This window comes from Dermacentor silvarum, chromosome 4 (assembly GCF_013339745.2).
Source record: "Dermacentor silvarum isolate Dsil-2018 chromosome 4, BIME_Dsil_1.4, whole genome shotgun sequence".
NCBI classification, from domain to species: Eukaryota; Metazoa; Arthropoda; class Arachnida; order Ixodida; family Ixodidae; genus Dermacentor; species Dermacentor silvarum.
The window spans coordinates 29,347,030-29,372,122 of record NC_051157.2 but is presented as its reverse complement, the minus strand read 5'-3'; positions in this window follow the sequence as shown (position 1 = coordinate 29,372,122).

Here is a 25,093-nt window from a genome sequence, read left to right as displayed (position 1 = left end):
AAACACTGGAGAGGGCAGCAGTATGTGCGCTTTATAATCTACTTGTTAGTAAACGACTAATAAGGGTACCTTCTTCGGAAAGTGGGTATGATTTGTGCCTCTCATGTTACTCACTTCACCTAAGGGTAAGGGAGGCATACTACGGTGAAACAAAATAGTCTGTAAGGTGTATTCAAAGCGTTTAAATCTACCTTTCAAAGGCTTAGCCGTGGGCTGTAAGGAAAAGAGTTAGCGGCGGCCCAGAGACGGGACAAATAAAGAAAAGAAAGAGAAATAGAGAGAGAGGGAGGTAGGGAGTGCGGGAGGTCAATCGCAATGGCCGCGAAATGTATCCGCTCACAGCTCATCAGTGCATGGCGACGGCATCTACAGGCGCGGCGACCTTGCCGCCCACAATCCCACTCCTGGGAGGACGAAGAGCGGTGTGGAGAAGAGCGGGGTAGAAGGGGAAGCTGAGGGAGGGGTAGCAACGCCCCCGCTTCTGATACGGTAGACACGAGGCCATTTGTCAGGAAACCCGAACCCACGCGGACTCCAGGCACCGAGGAAAGCACTGACCTCAGCAGCCGCGCAACCGCTATCACATCCAGCAATAGCGGAAAAAGAAAGAGGAAAAAAATACAAAAAAGCTGCAACTGGCCTTAGGACATGATGTGGTGTATGACAGACACCGCGCTGCGTATAAATAAAAATGCGCCCGCCGAGTCCCTGCCCACGAGGAATCCTTCGCGTCAATTTCCCCACGGGGAAGAATGTCGAGTCGCTGGGAAAATCAAAGCTGAGAAGACACAGAGGCATCGCCCCAGATATTGGCTAGATGATATTCGAGCAAAAGCGCCACGGAGACGTTGGTTTTGGTTCGAGGCTGTGTATGGCTGCGCTCGAGTCGAAGATGTCACGTCATCGCACGACATGTCGCTGGGGACACAAAAGGAAACGGCGGGCGGACCGAATTGGGATATCGTAAAATATGTGTACGTGCGCACTGATCCCGAAAGACCTGAATTTCGCAAACAGCCTAGCGAACTCAAGTTGCTCAGTATGAAAAGATGAAACGGGTTGGTGGTGACATTTCGAGAGAGGTTTTCCTTTCCACCAGGGATCAAGCCTCTTCGTGCTATGAGGAGTTGGCGTACGCGTTATCTTACAAGAATCGATGAAAATCGTATTATGAGTTATGCTTTTGATGTAAAGCATGTCGTTAATCGATTCAGAACATCAAAAAACATCTGAACGATGACTCAGGAACGTCGTCATTGCATTTGCATCGAATGAAGTGTGGTTGCTATAGTGTTAGTGAGTCCTTTTCAAGATGAGAAGCCAGGTCAGTTCAAAAAGTTGTAAACGCTTGACAACGAACACTGTCAGATGAAACAGAGCAATAAAGAAAACATGGTTGGTGGTTTGTGGCCACAGCTGTAGTGAAATCTTCTATCTCAAACCTGCACGTCATTACAAAAAAAAAAACGTGCAGTAGAGATGCAAACGCAAGGACGCCTATAGCCAAAACTGCATTACTGAAGCATGCGTTAGCAATATGCGCTATATAATTCCTTGCTAACTGTGACTTGACATAGATTGCTCGTTTCTCACTGCCAGTTCTTTTCTTCTTTTATTTCTTTTAACCACAATTTCTCTTCATGGGTTCCGGGTTTTGTTTATAAATATGATTCGGAGTCCGAATTTTCCTAATATTCGTACATATATGGATTATATAATTTGAATTTGTCAGCCCAGCTCCATGCCACCATTCATTCAAAAATTGCTTCATTCGGCAAGTTCCAATCGAGTGGTCAATGATGCTGCCGACATAAAGTTCTTGCACTGTACGAAGGACTTATTTACGATGAAGTAACACTTTGCATTGGTTATGTCATCAGAACCCGTAGAAGAATACGCTGGCATGAAAAACTGGTAGCGGTGAAATGTGAAAGCCTATATTTTCATCCTTACGCGCTGATCTTTAAAGCATCACTCGTCACGAGAGCGCAGGTTCGAAAAAAAAAACTAAAAGAGCGTTGTTGTTGCAGCTAAATGTAGTGCGTTTTTCCTTCTTTGCGTTTGTGAACAATACAACCAATTTGGAACGATAGCGTTGGCAACAACAGGGGCCGAATTCACGAAACTTTTCGTTTGTAACAGCTTTTCGCCCAGCATATGTCCCAGCAATAAGTCCAGCATCCCGATAGGCTACTGGCATGCACACGAAAAATTACTCATACGAAAAATTCTAGCGAAATAACTTTATTGGTTTTTTTTGTTTTTTTTTTTTTTTTTTTTGCAACTACGGGCCCTAATGTGAGCGATGAATTCAACCAGTTATTGTTATACGCTGTCTCGCCTGTTTGCGAGACACACACACACACACACACACACATATATATATATATATATATATATATATATATATATATATATATATATATATATATATACAGGGTGTTTCAGCGAACACTTTCCAAATTTATTTAAGGTTGTCTGTGGCAGATAGCGCAATTCCAGTTAATGATCTGGTCTACTCGAAGAGGCGGACATTACTTGCACGAGAAATTGAAATGCATAATCGAATAATTAACAGTGATTCACTAATTAAGTTTTTCACTAGTTACCTGATGGCCCATATTGCAATTTACAAATTGTAGCCGTGGAGTTCGCAAGGCGGATCCACTTGGAACGAATTCTCGGGATGATACCAGTTTCGAGATATTATATCCCGAACTTTGCGGAGAAATGCATTGGCGTTCCAGTTAGGTTCTTAACAAAACGTCGCTTTATGCATTGAAGCACGAAATTAACTGGAACGCCAATCCATTTCTCCGCAAAGTTCGGGAATTAATATCTCGAAACTGTTGTCATCCTGAGAATTAATTTCAAGTGGATTCACCTTATGAACTCCACGGCTACAATTTGTAAATTGCAATATGGGCCATCAGGTAAGTAATTAAAAAACTTAATTAGTGAATTTTTTTTATTATACGATCGCGCATTTCAATTTTTTGTGCAAGTTGTGTCCGCCTATTCGAGTAGACCAGCTCATTAACTAGAATTGGGCTATCTGCCACAGACAACCTTCAATAAATTTAGAAAATGTTCGCTGAAACACCCTGTATATATATTCTTCATATACGGGTTCGCCAATCGGGGACCAAATTCACAAAACGTTTCGCTCGTAAACGATCCTTAACATTGGCTGGCCGTCGTCGCATCACGATTGGTTGGAATTTTATCTTACGAATGATTATAGCGTAACAGCTTGGTGTGAATAGAGGCCCGAAACATCATATGCCATACTTCCGGGTCGCCCGTAAACTGAGTTCCATGCCAACAGGAAACCACGGCTGCTCTTGCGATGGCGAAGTTGCGTCAGCTTCCTCGTTCCTTTTGATCGCTGTTGTCAAATCTCGCTTTAACGAAACATTTGCATGTCGTGTAGCCTTCATAGTTCATCTTCGGGGAATTACGGGCCCCGCACTGACAACCTACAGATTCCGCTAACCGGTTCGACTGGTATTCGCATGCAAATCACAAACTACTCTGGACGCAAAGTTCCGTGCTGGCTGTACAACAAACAGCCCACATAGTAAGGGTCACCTTATTGCACGTTCCAGAAGGTTCCGCTAGGAAGTAGCTCAAAAACCAATCGTGCGAAAAGCGTATGTGTACTGAATGCGTTGATAAGAGTTCTCGCTTCCTTTCACGTGAGTACTGCGACGGAGTGATCTCTTTTGTGCGAGACACCAGTTTCAGAACAAAGATGAGATCGAGGAAGAAAGGCGGAGCCGTCACAAATCACAGGTTCGTGAAAAAAAAAAAAAAAGCCCCGACCACTCTCATGACTCGTCCTTTGTGCAGAGTTCGCGCATATTTCCGCGAACTGATTGGGATTGTATACTTTGAGTTAGACGCAGTCGGCGTAGTTCAGAGTCCCTTCATCGCGTGCTTCAAAATGGCTACTCCTAATCTCTCCTGTACTGATATTTTTGCGTCCCATCTCCCCGTACGTCACGATGCCGTCGCACGTCACACACTGCCTTCAGTTTGCTCAACTGTATCGATTCTATGCAAGCTGGCAAAGCTAGTTCCTGTAAGTCATTTAGAGTTCTTAGTGAAAACAATAGCTCTGGAGTCTTGAATAAGAGTTCAATCGCCATTTGTGTGGTGCCACCCTATAGTCACTGCAATCAAAACAATCATTTGGCGAGCCTGATTGATCGATAATCGTATTAGCGGGAAAGGCGGAGAGGTCAGCCTGAACCAGTGTGCTCTTGCCGCTCCTCCGTTTACTAATGCCACGAAAAAAAAAGAAAGAAAGGAGTTAGAACACGAGAACTAAAAGATGGTAACTTAAATACAGTGATGACGAATGCGTATCTGCAAGTAGTACACTGCAGCGTTTTTTTAAGCCAGGGTCAGAATAATGTGAGCATTTCTTGCGTTCTATTCTAATCCTTTGTTGTCAACCACCGCCCACGACCGCCTGTCCATGTTGATATGTAGGAGGAGCGCCACACGACCAAGATGAAACGAAGCGCGAAAATGAAAGAACCATTTGAATGAAATAATTTCATCATGTCGATCTAAGAGTCCCGTAAGGTTTAAGGCAAAATTTTGAGTATAGCCAGCAAGATCTATCAGAAATGAAAGCTTACACAAGTCAAATACACGCGCAAACACATGTACACGCACACACATACATGCACGTGCGCACAAACGCGCGCACACATAGAGGAAACAATGGACGACAATGTAATGACACCGGGCGGCAACTACGTCCTGTCAATACGTAGTAGGCAACGGCGACGTATTACTAGCGAAGGCGAGCGGTAAATGGCGAAGAGCTCTCACTAAGTGTGGACAGCTGGGCTAGTTGGTTGTGATTAGCATTATGAAACATCGTTCCTGCGCACAATTAAACACGGACGAGAAGAGAAAGACAACACGAACGCCGGATGCGTTCGTGTTGTCTTTCTCTTCTCGCCCGTATTTAATTGTGCGCTGGAACGACGTTTCATAAAGCGCTCACTAGCCAAAAGCTTAGCGAATTCGGGCACTATGCGGGAAGGCAAGAGTTTGGCCCAGTTCGGCATCTGTCGAACCCCGGCAAAACCCTCGCTTGAATAAACAAGTTGTGTCAATGCATGAACCCTTATTTACGATCAGCTTGAAATTTTATTGGCCAAACATCACAAGGGCATCAATTCATGGCTCGCTGGTTACCCACGTGGTCCACGATCAGTGTGGCAGACAGGCGCAACGATGCTAACTGGAGGACACTGACAGTGGCAGCGTTAAACTCTTCCGAAGCATCCTCATTACTGTTTACCCCTGTTACCTTATGCGTGTAGGGTGCGCTACGGTTACTCTATGTCGAGTTAAAACTCAGGATTTGTTCTAACTAGTGGCGCACCGACGACCCAGTATTTAAAAAAAACGACCCAGTATATTATATAAAAATGCGAAGAACATTGTGATGTCGTTGCTGCAGTTCTTCCACGTGGGATTATTATCGCTATATGGATACTTATCTCTCCATCGCATACTCACTGACCGTTATTTAGCACTGTCGTAGCTTCGTGCACAGTGTGGCAACACCATGCAGTAGTTCCGCTGTAGTGAGGCGTCGAATCGACGACTTTTTGATGCCTCCGAAATTAATAGCGCGCCAAAATGCAAGAGCGACAAGAACTCTAGACTTGATAGGTGCTCGTCCAATTTGAGGGTAAACTAGCAAAAATTTTCTTTCGCAACTGTACTTGCCATTGGCCGACCGCCCTTCGCTAATAATATATCCGGTATCGCGATTGGCTGTAATTTGCGCTTACGAGCAGTACCATAGCGCAGCAACTTTTTGCGTGTGTGTATGAATACTGAATTCCGCCTCAGTTCTACAGCGTAAGAATACTGTCCTAATTTTCAGCCAGTTCGTGTATTTAAATGCGCGACCCATCTTAAACGCCATATTCGATCGCCAGCTTGCCCGTAATGTAATTTGATCCCAGTTAGCTACAACCTGTCACGGCAGTGATGTTGCAGTGGATTCACTCATTCATTTTGCGTCATACTATCGATGTTGCTTGCTTTCTTTTTACTTTCTTGCTGCTTTTCAACGGCTCCGCTTGTTTTACAGAACATAAATTCCTGCCAACTTGCTCTACTTTTATTCCTTCTAAGCCGCTTGTTTTGTTGCTTCTGGATGACGCCAACAATAGCAACTGCAAGGTCACAAGACAAAGCACAAGAAATAGGGAGAAGCGGATGTTTTGAGCACTTCCGTAATCTTTGTGTGGCCATCAGGGCGACGAGGCGTATAGGTTAGCTATTGTCAATGCGCGCACAGGCAAAGAAAATACATACAGAAAGGAACGCGCGCGCGCGTTCACGCATTAAACGGAACACGGACACACAAGCGCATGAACGCAGAAAATGGCTGTAAAACACGGCTGTAACAACTCGCTCCTATGGAAACTTCTTTCCTACGCTCTATGGAACGAAAGCTCATTGATATGAGGAGATCAGCCGCCTCTGATGTTTAACACTGACTCGACAACATCACATAACAATGTCTTGGGCGCCTACGAACACTCGGTAGCGCAGCAGGAACAAAAGGACAAAAGAAAGGCAGGAAATTGAAAGAGGGTAAAGGCTGTTCATCGTATTAGAAACACGCGTCACAGCCGCCCTCGGTCGCTCGTCAGGGGTTCGACGTTGCGTTAACCGTTCACGTTGTTACTTTCTCGAGCCGTATACAAAAACCGTGTATTCCTTTATGCTCGCGGGGGCTTGCCTGTCATGGCACCGACAGGGCCAGCGTGCGTCTTCGTGAACGTCGCAGGGCTAAAGGCGTAGTGCATTGCCTAACCCGATGGGTTCATCGGACGAAGTACCCACAGCAGCGCAATGGCGTAGAAGCTGGGCTGAAACGATATAATTCATACAATGTTGTTCCGAGCAGAATGGCTTATTATTGCGCTCGAAAGATTGGGCCTCTCTCTCTCTCTCTCTGCTCCTTCAGAAGGACAGAAATAAGCTTTATTTTTTTGGACTGAGTCGTTGCTGGTGAAGTCCAGCCGAGTCTACTTGAATGGACCGATTGACGTGCTTTTCACGAGGCACCAGAAGTGGCCATAGTGTAGAACGTAGCTCTTGTGGTGGAGCGGTCCAGCTCTCCCTGATGTAGGGAAGGGAGGGCGGGGTGCTTAAGCCAGTTTAAAAGTGGGGAGACGATTATGCGCGGGGCAATTCCCAGTGAGTGTGGAGTGTGTTGGTATATTTGCCACATACTTTACTCGCCATGTTTTTTTTCCTCAATGTGGTGTTGGGTAGCACCGCTGCGTAATGTAAGCGTTGCACGAAGAACCTAATTGTCACACCGCAGAATCCATAATATTTGTAGAGATTTCTCATTCATCCCATACTTACTCGTACGCACCGCGTTTCTGATATGCAGAATACTTGCATTTTTGTAAACGAACAGGCTCAATACAAACAAACAAACAAACAAACAAATAAACAAACGGGCAGCGACTACGTTGAACATAGCCAGCCGGTGCACAAGGACACGCAAGAACTAGAGGACGAACACTGGTTCTTTGTGTCCTTGTGTGCTAGTGAAGGATCACCAACTCGCCCTACTATTCGCTTTGAGTATAGAACACTTCTTTTTCACTGCTCGCCACTTTAAAGAGATATTTGCAACGCAGTTTTTCTACACTTGGCCAGGACTCTTCGAATTCGGCCTGTCAAAAAAGAAAACTGCGACAGTGTAGTTAGTCAAACTTGTCACTGCACGCACGAAGTGCATATCTTCGTGCGCATCTTCATGACGTCACGCTCTACACCTTGTCTATAGAGTTATAGCAATTCGGTGACTAATGTCTACTGTAATTAACAAGCATTCCACAAGCCCCGCGTTGCTCCGCGATTGCGCTAAGAGCAACTGTCAACAAAAAGCTAGGAGTGGGCGAATATTCGAAGTTTCGAATACAAATACGAATATTTAGTGTGTAATATTTTATTTGTATTCGAAAAGTAACTATTTGTTAGTTTCGAATACTCGAAACTAAGTAAATATTTCGAAATGACCTACAGTTAAAATCTTGCTACTGTTCTCCGTCTGCTAAACAAAGTATCGCGCATGATTAGAAGTGAAACAACGACAAAATTTTTCGAAACAATGCAGAAACAAAATGGATTGTGCAAGTAATATTTCTGGCTCATCGGCGGGAACCTCTACGACAACCTGTGATTTTTGCTTTTAGTCTGTCATTTATGTTTTGGGAAGTCTAGTTATCTAGCAGCTCTAATTTTTACGCTACAACCATGCAGTGATGTTTTCCTTGCAACGGGTCGTTTTAGATATGGTAACGGCACGTGAGACTATCAGCAACTTTTTTTTTTTTTGCATAACTTCTGATCTTTTATTTAACATTTTTAGAAAGGTAGTGGTACAGCAGCCACTAATGCTTGGAAAGCTCCTTTGCGACCAGGCTCTAAATATGCTTAGAGGCTGTTCGTTCAGTTTTCTTAATTGCAATTAGTGACAATATGTATAAAACTGATCTTTTGACTCTGATGGTTACCCGTCCTTTTTGTGCAGGCATGGTACCTAATTATAGAAAAATAAATATGTCCGCCTATGCTTGATTATTCGATATTCGCTTCGATATTTTATGCTTACCATTCGCATTCAAAAATCTTGCTATTGATCCACCTCTACAAAAAAAAAAAGGTTTCAATTATTTTTCTACTTTGAACTCATTTACTGCGACGCCAGCAGGCTGTAGTGGATGGTTGATAAGTTTGATCTTTACTCTTTCTCTAACGTGCACCAGAATTAATGACACTTACTTTTCTCTTTTTCATTCGTTTTCTTATTTCACCGCCATCCAATGAAAGAGTGACCATCTGAAGAACTCCGATTGCTGAGTAATCCCCTTCCACCACGAAGCGGTTCGCGTGACCTCCTTGAGCGTGAACGTTATGGCGTCCCCGGAAGGAGATGCGAGCTTACAGAAGGAATGCTTCCGCGTTTTGCGTTTACACCATCTGGTGTATCCAGAGCGACCTGCCATTTATCCCTTCAAAGAAGCTTCACGTCTCTTCCTTGTGCACCTCAGTGACACTGGTTCGCTGGATGTCCTGTCGACGTGATGACGAAAGAGACGTGGTTCGTCGGATGTGGCATGGGAAGAGACGCTCAAACGGAGCAATTTCTGGTCTAGCCACCGGGCTAAACTCATCAGTAGTACCACCGCCGCCGCTACAACCACTTTAGGAAGAAAGCACCATCCCCGCCAATACATAATGCGGCTGCATCGCGGCCGGGAAAGGTCAGGAGCTTTCGTCAACGTTGTATGCAAATGCCGACACGAGACGCGTGCGTTGCCGACAGGGCCGAACCGAAGCGTCGACGGTGCTCGCGGAGGAGGCGGGAAGGAATGGGGAAGGATGCCCTAATAACAGCAGCAGCAGCAGCGTAGAGGCGACGCGAGTCAAGTGGGAGCCCAGACAGGCTTCGACTCTTCTCTGCTCGCGCTATACGGCCGATGCGTGGAGAAGACGACACTGTTTGTTCCGGTCGTCCGAGTGTCAGACGACGCAGTCTCGCTTGCAGCAAGTGAAGCACGCGAACCGTATCACCGACCACGTCCCTATTTGAGAGCCGACAGGTCCCGCGAATTCGCTTCCTTCCTTGTTGACCTTGTCCTCACTTTTTTTTTTCTCTCTTTCGGTTCTTCGACGCGCTTGTCGGCCTGCGTGATCTGGCTTAGTATACGGGAGTTTCAATAAAGCCGAGAGCTTGATCTCCCTGCTGTCGTCTTTTATTCCGCTTTCTCGGGGATCCCCGCAGCTTTCGGTGAATGCGATCTTGCAACCGGCTCATTCGGTAGTAAAAGAAAGTGAAATCGCCCCCTTTTTTTGGTTGCTTTCCGGTAGTCAAAGCGAATCTTGTTCTGAATGGTGCAGTCAGTTCGTTTGATCTGACACCAGTGCGCTTGACGCTTTCTCATCTCTCCTGCTGACGTACGGCAACAAGGAAAGATCTAATCATACTAAACTACACGGTCCCAAGGCCGCCTTTATTGAAACAACGGACGCCTTTATTGAAAGGCTCGATAGGTCAATCCATGAACGTGAAGCTGCTTTTACGAATAACTGCCGTGGAATCAAAGTCTGCATCTTAAGTCGGATGAAAATTATCCAGATAATAGAACATACGACAAAATGTTCTCCTTAATAACGTTACGTTTACGTTTTCAATGGAGGAAGAGGAATAAACTTTATTTAGAGAAATGAGCAGACGCTAAAATCGTCCGAGGTGGGCGGCGTCCCTAGTCCAGGATGCCGTGGGCCTGAGCCGATAGCTTGGCCCTGCTCACCAGGCGATGCTGCATGGTCTTCGTTCTCAATGAAATCAAAAAATAAAGCGCCGGGGGCGATTTGCGTTTTTAGTATTTAGTTTATATGCTTCGAAAGCGTGAAAACAGACTTAATCAGTCATTATCAAGAGACTGCAATTCTCTTGCTTATTATTCAGCATCGTAATCTGTAGTTGCCTCTATACGGAAGTTAACTATTCCAGTTAGACAAGAAAAAAAATATAAAGAACAAGTTGTATTTGGGTTTGTTGGAATAATAAAAACCACAGTATAGTGGCAAATATTGATGTGGGAACTGGACGCCTGTTCAGCTATGTAATTTCGTCAGCAACGTAGTTTGAAAAAATAAAAAATAAACGCACTACCCGCTTGAGTCAGCACGCTTATGTCCATCTGACGCGACGTTCCGAAATCGGCAGTGTTCATCCTCGAGTCGTGTTTCATCTAACGCTGTTTTAGCAGGATAATTATCTACAGTATTTCCATTTCCTCTACCACAACGCCCTAGCTGTAAAGCGATACTAAATACAACCACCTTCAAGAAAAATAAAAGACGAGAGAATGCAAGGCGCATCGTACCAAGAGCTTTGAGACCGAAGTTTCCGCCTTTATCCACGACATAACTTAGCTTGGCGTACCACTTAAGCTTGCTAATGCCATGAACGTCGAGACAGAAGCCCGACACCCTGCGAAACCTGTCAAGTAAACCCGACATCGATCAATCAAACGACTCGCGGAAGTGCTCTGCGGCTCACCAACACCGTGCTCTGCGGCGAAGGCTACACGGGTCGCATCAGCGAATAAGGAACAAGAACCAGAAGAGTTCATTCATGGTAAAGACCAAGGGCCGAATTCACAAAGTTTTTCGTTCGACATGCTATTTGCATTGTACGCAGGCCTTTGCTAATAATATGTCCAGCTCGTGGATTGGTTAGCATTTGGTTTAAGAACAATTCTAGCGCAAGGGGTTTTTTGGGGGGGATACGGGCCCAGATTCAACAGAGGGACGCAGGACATAGAAGGAACCACAAAGCACAGTATGTTTCTGCCCTAGTTGTTTCTACCCTAGTAATTTCTACCCTAGTTGTTTTTACCCTAGTAGCTTCTATCCTAGTTGTTTCTACCCTAGTTGTTTCTACCCCCTTTGTTTCTACTTCTAGTGGGAATTCTGCTGCTGAGCACGAGAACGCGGGTTCGATTCCTAGCCGCTGCAGCCGCAATTCGACGGAGGCAAAATGCAAGATCACTGGTGTACTTAGATATACGTACAGTCGACCGATTCTTTAACAGTACCGCGCGAGCGTCGACTATAGCTGGCCAGCCAGCGCCTTCTAACTGCGCGAAGGGACGAGATCAGCAAGAACTTATTGATGTTTTTTTTTTTCTGATCACTCTTGCTGTTGCTGATCTCCTCGCTTCGCGCCGTTAGAAGGTGTTCACCGGTCTACCAGCTGACGCTCGTGCGGTACTGTTAAAGATTCGGTCTACTGTACTATCGCGCTCAGTATTAGCTGCAACACGTGAGCAGTGGCCGCAGCTACGCTCTCGATAAAAAAGATTTGAGAGGGCTTCATCATTCCAGAAATGCGCATACCCCCGTGCTTTATGCTGTTTGATTTCTTCGCGGTGCGATAATACAGTGGCCCGCAGAGCAGCCCGTAATTCCTTGGCCCTTAACGCAGCGCGCTTCGTAATGGCACACGCTGCCCTTTTTTTTTTTTTTTAGTTTTGTTTTTTATCCGTGATGGAGAAGTAGCTGCTCGGTGGGCCAGTGTATTATCGCTCCGCGAAGAAAGCAGACAACGGAAAAGCAGAGGGTATGCGCATTGCTCAAAGGGCAACACCTTCTCCACTTTTTTCTTGAGAGCGTCAGTGCGGCCACGGCTCATGTGTTGCAGCTCATATTGAGCGCGATAGTACATGTTTAAGAACCCCAGATGTTCAAGATTAACCCACAGCGCTCCATTACGGTGCCTCTCTTAACCCACTGAGCAGTTTCATGACGTAAAATCCCGCAGTTTATGTTTCTTAATGTGTCCTAGCTGCATCGCGTTGTTAAATGTGCTCTTTACCAATGTACAGTGCTCAGCGATCGGAACGCGATACTCGGACCGCATGACAGCTGGCGCTTCTTGCGCCGTGGATGAGTGCTGGGTAATCATTGCTCAAGGGCCGAATCCCGTCAAAATGCACCACAAAGGCCTCGCTTTCATGTCCCCAGCGCCCACCGGTGGCGCACAAAATGCCGGGAGCCATGCACTCCGAGTATCGCGTTTTCAATCGCCTGAGCACTATACATGATAACCTAACTAGCCAGATTGAGCGGACAGTTCATTCATAGTCTTCTGTCAATTGTAGGTGTGAAAATAGCGATGACTAGAAGAATCACGGAAAGATTAGCGACGCTCAATGGGACCGCTCATCTTTCACTACGAAACGCAGGTGGTTCTGGTTTCTGGTTAGCCGACGCGATCTGTAGCTTTTGCTTCACTGCATGGAACTACCGCGCGGATCATAGACATATTCTGCATGTTGTGCTTGTCCATTGCGCATGGAGAAACTAAACTTCCAGAACCGGTCTTTCTCACCCCCCCCCCTTCCCCTTTTTTTTTTTTTCTTTGCCCGGATCTAGCGGTCATTCTGTTCCTTTCCACCATCGATGTTTTCTTTTATTTTTCGTTGTTTCTTTTTTTTTTTCTTGTGCCGTACTTCGCCGTTTCTTTCTTGGCGCCATCGTTCTGTCTCCTACGTCTTTTCGTTCGTTTTCAAATAAGCACGACCTTTGCGATCTCTCAAAACAAAACGCCTGCAAATGCTCTAAGCATGCTGCTCCAAACGACAGTAGTTTCTGCCTCTGTCATCAAACTCGCGTTAGTCCGAAGCACCACTCCAGCAGGCTCGAACGAAATTGATGCGCGATACGTCACAGAGCGATGGTCACGCCAAACGTAGACGTCAGCCTTTCTATCGGAGGCGTGGGATCGCTCCTACCGACATACATTTTAATTGTAGTTTTCTGCATCACATTGTACATTTTATGTGACGCGCTGGACGGGATAACGATACCTTCAAGAGCCTCGCGTGTACTGATTACTGATCCGGATATGCCGGGGTCACGGGACTGTAGAAGTAAATTTATGCCTTACAATAATATTTCATAAGAGTTCGTTACCTTACGTACATAACGGAGGAGAACACATGGTCCCAGTGCTGCTTTATCGATCACAAAGTCAAGCAACATTCGCTGCCTCCTTCTGCACATGTGATTAAAGCTTGATTCGGACTTCATGCGATAACGGTTGCAGACTGATAACGATAGCGAATTTCCAGAAGCTGCACGTTTAGTATGTTTGCGACGCCGTAGTGAAACGCCTCGAATAAATTACGACCACCTTTGTATGGGTCTGACCAGCTGGGCAAGAAACCCGCATGAGTTTCCTTTCTATCTTGGTGTTACGGTCGGGTGGATCAAGAGGTTGCCTTTCGTGAACATTCTTCCGCCGACTTCCGCCATATTCTGCGCTCCCGTGCTTCCACTTCTCGATTAGTTCACACTCGCGCTGCAATCTGCTAGCCTCCTGGTTAGCTCAGATGGTAGTGGGACCGCCCTGGATATGCGTTGGTCTCAGGACCGATTTCTGGACCAATGCCCTGGACGAGGACGAATGTTTCTTCAACTGAGACACTTTCATCCAAAGTAAACCACATGAGCTTCATTTGCAGCTTCGAGCTACGGTTGGGCGGATGACAATTTTTCCTTTCATGAATCTTCCGCCACCTTGCGGGCATCCGCAGAACTGATTTGCCGCGACCACCCACGGGTTTTCGTTGATGTGCATGTATATGGAAACACACGAGTGTTATTGCATTCCTTACCCATCAGAACGCGGTTGCCGCGGCCGGGAATGGAAACCGCGACCTCGAGCTCAGCGGCCGACTTCTATAGCGAGTGAATTGCGAGTGAGCGAGTGAATTGCAGCTGACCCATTGTTTGTCTTGGGGCTGCCTTGAAAAACTCACAACCCGGCACATGGAACATCTATAGCTCAGATAGAGAGAGATAGGTAAAGAAGTATAAAATATAGACAGGAAGGCTCCCCAACCAAATGTCTAGTGGCGACCTTCTACTAAGGGAAGAGGGGGGGGGGGGGGGGGGGATAAGTACAAAAGATAAACAACAGAAACAGGAAATGCCATAGAAAAGAACAGATAAAGCAAAACATACAAAGAGAAGAACAGGCGTGAAACAGGCTGGATGAGCTGCCAAGCGTTCAATGTCTGTTTGGCGCCAGCATTCTTCTTGACAATCGTGCATCAACCAGCCCAGTAAGAAGTTCAGAGGTGTTCTATATGTCAATCGCCATTTTTAAACAAACAAGTTAAAAGTGCGCTTTTGCATGCAATCTCTGTCAACGCTTGTATCGATGTCTAATTTTTCATTCGAGTTCTACAATGTGCAAAACTTCAAAATTAACCACTGCGCACGTTTGATACGCTAGTGCTCTTGCCTCCTGACACGTAAGTGACGAAATTAAAAATGTCTGCGAATGACTGCTTTTTCCAGTGTAGTTTGCTTTATTGTTTCGTGCACAAATACAGACATCGGTGAGTCATCAGCATCCCAACAGCGCATTGGCGTGTTCGTATGCCTTTAGCAACGACATAGATGGCAACGAGGGTGGCGAAGTGGGCTTGTTGGTCGATCATCATGGAATGGTATTTGGATAGCGCAGAAAAACACGGACACAACTAACTATCAACAACAGATAGTTAGCGCTTGTCTTCGTTTCTTCGCGTGTCCGTGTTTTTCCGCGCTATCCAAATACCATTCCATGAAATAGATGGGTTTGCTGAAGCATGTTCTGAGCAGCGTGACCTCAATACCCTCTTGTGCTTCAACAAACATATCTTGCTACTGAACCACAAAACAGCTTACGCCCCTCTTATAGCAGCAGGCGAAGCAGCTCCTCGCAGCCTCCAGGTCTCCCACGCAGTTCGCACCATTTTTCTGCGATTTTCTGCCTCAGCCAGTCGTAAGGCAGGGGAAGATCTTAAAAATTGGGGGTCCTGGGCTAATGGCGAAAACTAGGGCCTCCTTCTCCCACCGCATGAAAAATGGACCACCCCTTCCGCTAATCTAAGGGGTCTGAAATCGGAGTTGCAGCCTGCCCTCCCTTCCATTTCCCCACTTAATCTAGCACCATCGTAGAGCACAGAGCACAAATAAACACAACAAAGCCCGCCCACCACCGTCCCCGCGTTATTTCTTCTGTGCCTTGAACCTGACGGCGTATATAAATGAAAACACTCAGCGCCGGTCTTTTTGGGCCATTCGGATTTGGGCCATTCGGTTATAATTTTGGCCATCGGATATAAATCGTACGGCTCATGGTAGGAAAAAAAAGAAACGTCGAGAACACCCTACACAGAATAACATCAGTCGTTCTAGGGAACACGGGCGTCGCGAAACCTCCAGTATGGCAACGCCAGTCAAGAATTATGAAGCAAAAAGAGGAGCACTGATAAGCGCTGCTCGACCAAAGCGTCTCAGCCACCATGCCGCCGAAACCGCCTGCCCAAACTAGCGCCCTCTTCTGTGAACTAAATTAACGACGAATTACAAATCCTCTTAGCAAGCCGTAGAAGAGTAATTAAACTCATCCACGCTGTCATTATGCAAACAATATGTTATTTTAACATTAAAATAGTTTATGAGGCTTAACGTCACAAAGAAATTCGCGGTATTTGAGATAAACCCGCCGTGGTTGCTTAGTGGCTAGGGCGTTGCGCTGCTAAGCATGAGATCGCGGGATTACAAATCCCGGACGCGGCGGCTGCATTTCGATGGGGGCGAAATGAAAAAAACTCCCGTGTACCATGCATCGGGTGCACGTTGAAGAACCCCAGGCGGTCAAAATTAATCCGGAGTCCCCCACTACGGTGTGCCTCATAATCACATCATCGTTTTGGCAGGTAAATACTCAAAATTTAATTAAGTTTGTATGAGATACGAAGTAATGAGGGCCTCCGGGTAAACTTTGGCCATCTGGGAAACTTTATGCGCGTCCAAACCATAACACATGAGTGTTTTTGCATTCTATCCCGTAAAAATGCCAGCCACTATTGCCGTAAATTGATCTCGAGAACCTGTGATCAGCAGCATAACACCACTGACATTGCAGCACCGCGGCAGGGTTATTAATTTCAGAAAATACGGATAGATCAGGGTCCGTATTCAAGAAGAAGTACGCAGGACAGAATTCTTCGTAAGAGCGCATGCCTGCTAATCGTGATGACGGAGACATTCGCAAAGGCGGCCGGCCAATGACGAACAGCTCTTGCGAACAAGGTTTGTAGATACGGGCCATACTGGTCAATTTCGTCCTACATTAATAGATACACGCCACCAAGTGAGCGGCAACGATCTACTGCTTAAGAGTTGCGGATCTACGAGGCTATCCATCAACTTTGCAACGATGGTTCCTGCTCTGAAATTGATTGATTGATTGATTGATCGATTGATTGATTGATTGATTGATTGATTGATTGATTGATTGATTGATTGATTGATTGATTGATTGATTGATTCTGTTCTGGGCCCGCACTGGGCCATGCTGCCAGTGCTTCTTCAATGAAGGCGAATCTTAACCTATCTGTCCTGTCATCTCGCCGTAAATGGTCCCGCCCTAAATGTTTGTTCCACAAGCGTTATCATACTCCTTCTTGAACCGAACCAGATTTCGTCTCACAATGATCATCACTTCAAAGTGAGTGTTGCCACGTGCCCCGCACTAATGCCTACTTTGATCTTTTTTTTTCTTTTTTTCATCCCGCCGACCAGCAGGGAATGAAGGACTCTGTCTACCGGCCCCGACCTGGGTGAAGCCGCCGGATTGATTGGCGGTGTCTCCGGCCCTACTTTAATTCTTTTTCCTCAGGACCTAAATAAAGTTCGTACTCACTCACTCATTCATAGCTAGCACCACTGACGCCACCGCCTTCAAATATGTTGTCACTGATGTTCTACAACTCCACTCCTCTCTGCGATGCTTTCGCGGGCTGAGAGTATCAAAATAAATCAATAAATCTACAGCTTGGTCGTGAGACACTTCATAGTGGCCACAAGCGTTTCTTACCACCAGAAAACTTGACCAGAAATATTGGCTCGCAGACATTCTCAGCACGGACTCACAGTCTACTTCTTCTATTCCACCCCAGCGAAAATATGCGACCTCGTGCTCAACGGCACTGTAAGTGTGTTCTGTGAAAAACGAGCGACACGAGATTCCTGAGTGCCATGTAGCGAGACAGAGACGGCATATTTCATTCGTTTAAACGAAGTTTGCGGACAGTCCGCCGGCCGAGATTTGAAATATAATATACTCGACCCTAAACAAAAATAGTTCCGCGGGAAATTGTAACGTGGGGTACATGTTCGTGAAAGGGAAACTTGGAATGCGCCTGGGAGTTGCACGATGCTATAAAGGGGATCCCTCGGAGATCAGGCTTGGGAATTTCAAGCGGGTGCCATGTTTGCCTTTCATTGCCGACACTGTCCTTTGTGGCGTACGCTAAAAAGAAAAAGAAAAGCAAAAAGTCGGCACACTTCTCCGACTCTGAACTCGGTTACTGCGACAGCAGCAGTACCTCAAAGCTACACCGCCATCTTCACAAAAACAACTTCTTTGTGATGCACACAACATTCTTGTCGTGCTCTACGAAGCAGTGTCTGATGTGACCTCAGAAACACACGCACAGACACCACCACTCTGGGCATATGTGCGGCTGAAAAAAAAAAACGCACAAATTACCTATCGCCAAAACTTCGCGACAGCGCAATTCTGAGCACGCGTCAAGCCGGTTTCCCACATACTCTGCCTTGAAGGAGCGCCACGCAACGTACCTCACCATAGGCATCTTTATGATCAGCGGTTGTATATACAATAATGATGCGGACCAAGCGTCATCACAAGAATCGAGGTTTTCTCTCTCTTTCTCGTTTCCAAGTGCCCATTGCGGCAGGGACATGAGTACAAATCTCAGTGACGGCACTGGTCAAAGCTTTGTTATCAAGTTTCAAGTTCGTTCAGCAACGACGTCACTTGTACATAGAAGTGCATTCACAATTGTTAATACACAGGAAGACGCAAAGTTATCGAACTGCTCACGGGGTCTCCCATACGAGAACAGGATAAGAAATAATTTACACCATGTGGTTATGGTAACGTAATAGACAAACAGTTCTTACGAACGAGAAGTTCAAGAAGAATGAGTTATTAAAGTTACTGAAGCCGAGGATGACGAGGGGGCCTGACGACAACAGCAACGCGACGATAACGGAGATGACTTGGAGATGACGACGATGGTCGTAGGCGTTAATGGATAGGACGGACGCAGCACACCCGCTTTCGAGCTTTTAACTTATGTCGCGGTAATATTCCTTCAAGGTGGGTGGAGGCAAAGGACGGCGCAACGAGCAATAGAACGTAGTATTAACTGATAGAGATTCGACATTACGAATTAGATATCGAACCCGGGCAGATTATATTCCAGTGAGGAACTAACTAAAGTTGGAGCAGGACCGATAATCGCTTGATCTATTAAAGTGACCCAATTGTTGCCAAGCAAAGGAAATTGCGGTCGATGGCGAAAGAGAATTAAACGGTGCGTCGAGCTCGGGAAACTTCCGGTTAGGGTGTTATCAGTTTACGGAGCTCTCTAGAAAGACGCATGTGTCCTACACTGGGCCTCAGATAGGTTAATGCATGATGATTGATGATGATGATTAATTACCATTCGGTAACGAGGCTGAATGTCTACCCTTCTTAACTTCCTTGAAGTACTGAACAAAGCCAGTAAAGTGAAGGTGTGCAGGCAGCTCACGGCTGAAGACAGCGGCCGAGTTATGTAAGAATTATTTTCGTCCGATTCGATTAATCCATTTATTTTCTGTCTCGCTTGGACGATAAACTTGACCTCGCGATAGAGACAGCGCGGCTTCGCGCGAACCAATAAGGAACGGCAAAGAAAACTTTACAAAATAAAAGGCTTCCTTTCTGTCCAATTATGTCGTACGAAGAAGTGCTTCTTACTCTTGAAGAAGCGTGAACCGCATTCCGGCAAGGTCATGTGTCTGCCGCCGCTTAAGTAAAGTGACCCCTTTCCGAGATGCTGGTGAGCGCACGTGTTCGTCAACTGGCTGAACATGGCACTTTTAACCATGTCGCTAATTTGGAAAACGTTTTCAAAGCGACAACACATCGATAACAGAAGAGAACACAATTCAGCAAACACACTTTCTGTGGGACCATCGCGACGGTGACAGCATAAAGACGAGCAGATTCGCGCACATAAAGAGTGGGGATTCTTTTTATCGTCTATATCTCACTTACTATCGATAAAGCTTCACTATCCCACTACGGAACAACTTTTGCGGCTTCCTGATATTTCCCTCTTTGTTGGCACAGCATAGGAAATATAAAGTATAAATAAATGCAACGATACCAGCAAAGTGTCACAGATACTGATGTCGGCACTGTCAATTCAATAAGGACAACATTCTATGGCATAGGAAGCGACGAGGATGTTTCACAACATTGTACAAGACAAATACGCCCTTGCACTATCCCCACACGTTATAGGCAACAGAACGGCGGGTCATGTTATTCTTCGCTGTCAATAAAGTTGATACGACGATCACAGCCATGCGTGAATAATACACTGAAAATCTGTCTTTTCGATATTTTTCTGTAAGCTTCTGTGTTACGCCATGTCGCGTGGGTGATATTTGATGTTCCTGGCAGAAACGTAGCCCACTGTATAAGCTAACCTAATAGAAGAATGAAGATTAGTTTTGAGTCACAAAACAAGTTTATAAAGACGACGGACACCTATTCGCAAACATTGACGAAAAGCTTTCTTCGGAGCTCGTTCATCGTTCGCGAGCTACAAATTATGGAAAGCAAAGTCACGAGAAACGTTACTGTTTCTTGCTTTGTTTTTTCGCAAAAGCTAATGGCTCCGGTAGGGGCCCTCGAGTTGTTATTTCAGAAAAAAAAAACACCGTTCCGAGGACAACGGGATGAATGAAAAGTGCGAATTTTTACCTTTGGCGATAATCCGTCATCCGTCGGAAACCAATAGGCAGTCGGAAACGGTCTCCGGGGGTAATCCGCCTGGGGATGGAGCTAGAACGACCTCATGCCAGCCGCACGGCTCGCCGACTGATCCCCTCGTCAGATGAGGACCGGGTGCGAGAAACTATCCCGAGCGCCCGGAGGAGAGGGCAAAAAGTGCGCCAGCGGGACGGAAGGGAAAGAAAAGAAGAAGAAAGGAAGGAAGGGGAACTAGCGCGGCCGCAGCGCCCCTCTGGGCCCTGGCGGCGAGCGCCCGGAACTGCGCGCCGGTGGAAAGTGATCGTGCTTGAGAGCGAATTCTCCGGATTCAAAAGAGGAATGCGATTTGGAAGAGGAGATCGTGGTTACGCGAAGCCGTGGGTTTCATGTTTGCTATACGATAGAAGCATAAAGGGGCCTCCTTTTCTCTCTTTCTCTCTCTCTCTCTCTCTGTCCATTTTCTATTTGTGAAGGATTGCGAAGACACAGACAGACTTATCGCGCTGGTCGCTCTGCTGGAAGAACTACTCACGCAAGCATATGTAGAAAGTAACTAAAGCGAGCTAGTGTCATCGTTCCTTTACACATTTAAGCGCGGTTGCATTCATAAATGAACTCACTTCCAGGTTTGAAGGTTACGGGCACTCTTTCAGCTTGCATAATAGTGACAGCTGCCACGCTGGTCTAGGCTAATGTTTCTCTGACTGTAGTCCGATTAGCCGACGATATGCATAGTGCATTGTTGAGAATTGCAGAGTGTTCGAACTCTCCCGCTTAGGTGATGTTACGTCATCATCTCGGGAAAATAGATATTGTTTAGATCAGTGGGATATCACGAGCGGGTACCAAAGAAGTTTTCTGGTGCCTATTCGTCGGTGGCCAATCTAGGCCCGTCGATACATTGGACCGTGTATGAGGGTATGATGAAAACAGTAGAGTTCAGGACACGTCGCAGTTATCTCAACTTTTCATGAATCCGCTAACATGCGTGCAGCGACGATAAAGCCGACGCCGGCTTGCGGCGGCGTGTTTGGTATCTAATGCCAATCAAAGAATAGCCAGCAACGCAGCCTGCGTCGGTACTCCGAATTTGCTTTGTAACTTTAAGCGTTATAAAATATATGTTACCTTGCGTAAACCTCACGTCGTATATACAATCACTTCCTTGCGTAGTTTATCTTAGCCAGCAATTCGTATTTTTTTGTGTCACGCGTCACGTTTCATCAGCTCCACGTTGGAGGTGAGCTATATGAAAGGCCGAAATCGACAAACATGTTGTGGTTATCACATCTGGGCCTTTTGGAAAATAGCTATAACACATTTGTTTGTTTGATCCTATGAGTATTAGCGTACGCAGTTTTCTAAGTTGCGATCGATCACCTGTGCTTTTATTGCTATTAGTACACCAATAAACTAATTTTGCAGTATTCTCACGAGTAGGTTCATGTCATGGTTTTTTTTTTTCTTTTCATTATTTTTGAGAAAAAGAAATGTTTCTGCATAAAGCTTGAATATAGTGCAGCATATGAAAAGTCTAGGATATAGAAAATATACCGGGCAGTGATAAAACAGATCCCTTAAACTTTAGAAGAGTGCAGCGACTTCCTTATTCAGTTTAGCCGACCTTTATATCAATTAAATTAAGGGGTTTTACGCGTCAAAACCACGATCTCATTATGAGACACCCTCTAGTGGGGGACTCCGGAATACTTTTGACGACCTGGGGTTTTTTAACGCTCAATTAAATCTAAGTACAAGAGCGTCCTTTTGGAAATCGCCCCCATCCAAATGCGGCCGCCGTGGCCGGGATCGGACCCCGGGCTCGAGTTCGATCAGCAGCGCAACAAATAGCCACATGGGGCTAACCCGGCAGGTCTTCGCTGGCTTTGATGAGGACCGGGCGCAATTAACTGCTCGGATTAGCATAAATCTGCGAAAGCTTTTTTTTTCGTATTATTCGTTCCATACCAGCTCGCCGCAATCATTAGGCTTGTATGGTTCTCGCACGCCGCCAAGAGTCATGACGAGCCTTCTTTCTGATGACGAGCTTCCGTGCGTCCTTACCTGCGTTCATTTTCCATGTGACGCTCGTAACCTTCATTTTAGAGAAAATTTTGACCACTGACGGCCTCTCATTGCTACAGGTCAGCGCCGATGAAAAGCCTATAAGGCTTACTTTGTTCGCAAATGAAGACGGGGGGCACACGACTTTGGACTCTTAACGCTTGCATTCGCCAAGTGCAAGCGCGTACCCTATAGTCTTTGTTTCGCAACGACCACAACTTTTCAGTCGCGGTATACGTGCTTCAACCGTATTGCAGGCCTTTGTAAATGTTGTCTGCGCCTTTGCCCTTTGGGCGTCTCATCCTTTCTTTGTTCGTTCACACAGTGTCATTTCATTTGCCCGCTACGTAACTGTGACCTAGTGCATGCGATGGAGACAGATTACGTAGCGCGTTATGGACAGAGGCGCCAGAAAGAAACAAATGAAACATTATTTTCCTGGTGTCCGTGTCCGTAACGCGCTAAGTATTCGGTACCGATGGCACACGCACCGGTTGAAACATAGCAGATTTAGAGTGTTTACGAGCTTAAACAACTGTCACGCACCATAAACGCCAAAAATTTGCGGGCCTCGGTATTTGAGCAAGGCGTTAAGCTTCCGAGCAGTGCAATCACAGCCAGTAAAACCATGCAACACCATACTGTGTTCGAAAATACAAGTGCAGGATGAAAGCCAGAATTCTATATAGGCTGTGAGCCAAGGCTACGCAGACGTTGAACTTATTCCCCCAGATCACGTAGTCTGCAGTTTGACGCCGTTATTATAATAAACATAATTCAACCGCGAAACTGCAGGACAGGTTGAGATTTTGTACGTAAATAGAAACCATGCGTGATCAGTTCCACACTTTACCTATGCATCCAAAATTTGCCTCTCTTCATGCGTTAAAAGTAAATTGAGATGTGCAGATGAGGTTAATAATTTATTAAGTTTTTGCGAGCCAAGACCACGATCTTATTTTCAGACACACCCTAGTGGGGAACACCGAATTAATTTTGACCAGCTGCAGCTCTTTACTGTGCACCTAAATCTAAGTACACGAGAGCTTTTGCACTTCGGCCCCGTGGTAATGCGGCTGCCGCGGACGGGATCGAACTCACGACCTCCAGCTTATAGCATCTCAGCGCCGTAGCCACAAAGCTACCGCAGCGTGTGCAGATGAGGTGGTCAGGATCCATCAAACATTGAAAATGGCGCAACTTACGTAGGGAGTGCATTTATTGCAGTTTTCAACCTGACACTTTCACTCCCTGCCGCCCGATCATAATCGCCTCGTCGATATACTTTCTCCTCTCATCGAAATCGCCGACACACTCGTCTGGGGGACGTCTGTGGGCCTGCGATGATGATGATGATGATGATGATGATGATGATGATGATGATGATGATGATGATGATGATGATGATGATGATGATGATGATGATGATCCTCTGTACAAATGGCACATACCCACCATGGGGGATCAGCCAAGAATTGGGCCGTTTGGGTAGCCGATCATCATCTTTCCTTTTGTTCTCACTGAAGCAACTAAATGCAGCGCGCAAACAGCAGCGACACTCCACCAAAGTATACAGACATGCCAGCCGCACTCTCTAGCCACGCTCTCTGTGCTCACAGGCGCAAACAGTCCCGATTGTGCTTCCGCAGGCCTCTGTGGCCGACTGTGGCGCAAGCTTACGTGTATCGCCCTTATACCCATTCCTCTTTTTCGAACGCCATCTCTATCTCTTCCTTCATTATTTCCATTCGGCGCTGGCTAGACAATGGGGTCGCATACTCAGAGCCTCCCAGTTTTCTTATCTCAGGCTCGCGGTCTATCTCTGTCTTTCCCGCCTGGGGACAAAGTAAGTAAAGAGAAGGTAACGAACGCAAAATGCTGCGCCATAGCACGAACCATGGTCCTAAGACGTCTAGAAGGCGCTCTCGTCGCCGGTACGGCCATCCGAGGCTGGCGAGGAGTTGAATAAACATTTGCGCCCTTTCTCCGAGAGCCGGGCGCTGAGCGGAGACGCGCGCGTTCAGCGGAGCGCGTCGTTGTGCAGACGAGAATCTGGCCGATTCGGGCTTAGCCGGATCTTCTGTAGTCGCCCACAATTACGCGCCAGCGCCCGGCCGCGTCTGAAATGGAAACGAGGCCGACTATTCCAGCCGCCTTGTTATGCTCGAAAGAAGAGCGAACGCCAGAAAGCGGTACTGGGCCTCCGTCTTTTTTGTCGGTGTAGCACACGATTACCGAAAATCTGGTGTCTTGCAAACGGAAAGAATGGCGTCGCGAAGAAAAAGCGACGCGACGTCACTTGAAGCGATAGCTGCTAAGTAAATTTCACCCAGTGTCGTGGCGTTTGTCGCAGTTATGATCAGATTTATCATGTTTCCATGGCAGATTATGTAACGAGAAAGTTATTCATCTACACTGAGGGTTCCATCATAGATCAGACAAGTGGGAGTCATCGTGTCGTACTCGAGGTTATCTTCATGCCGACGCCATCGTGGTATCGCCGTCACGGTGCCGTCTTTCTCTCCATTCAGTTGT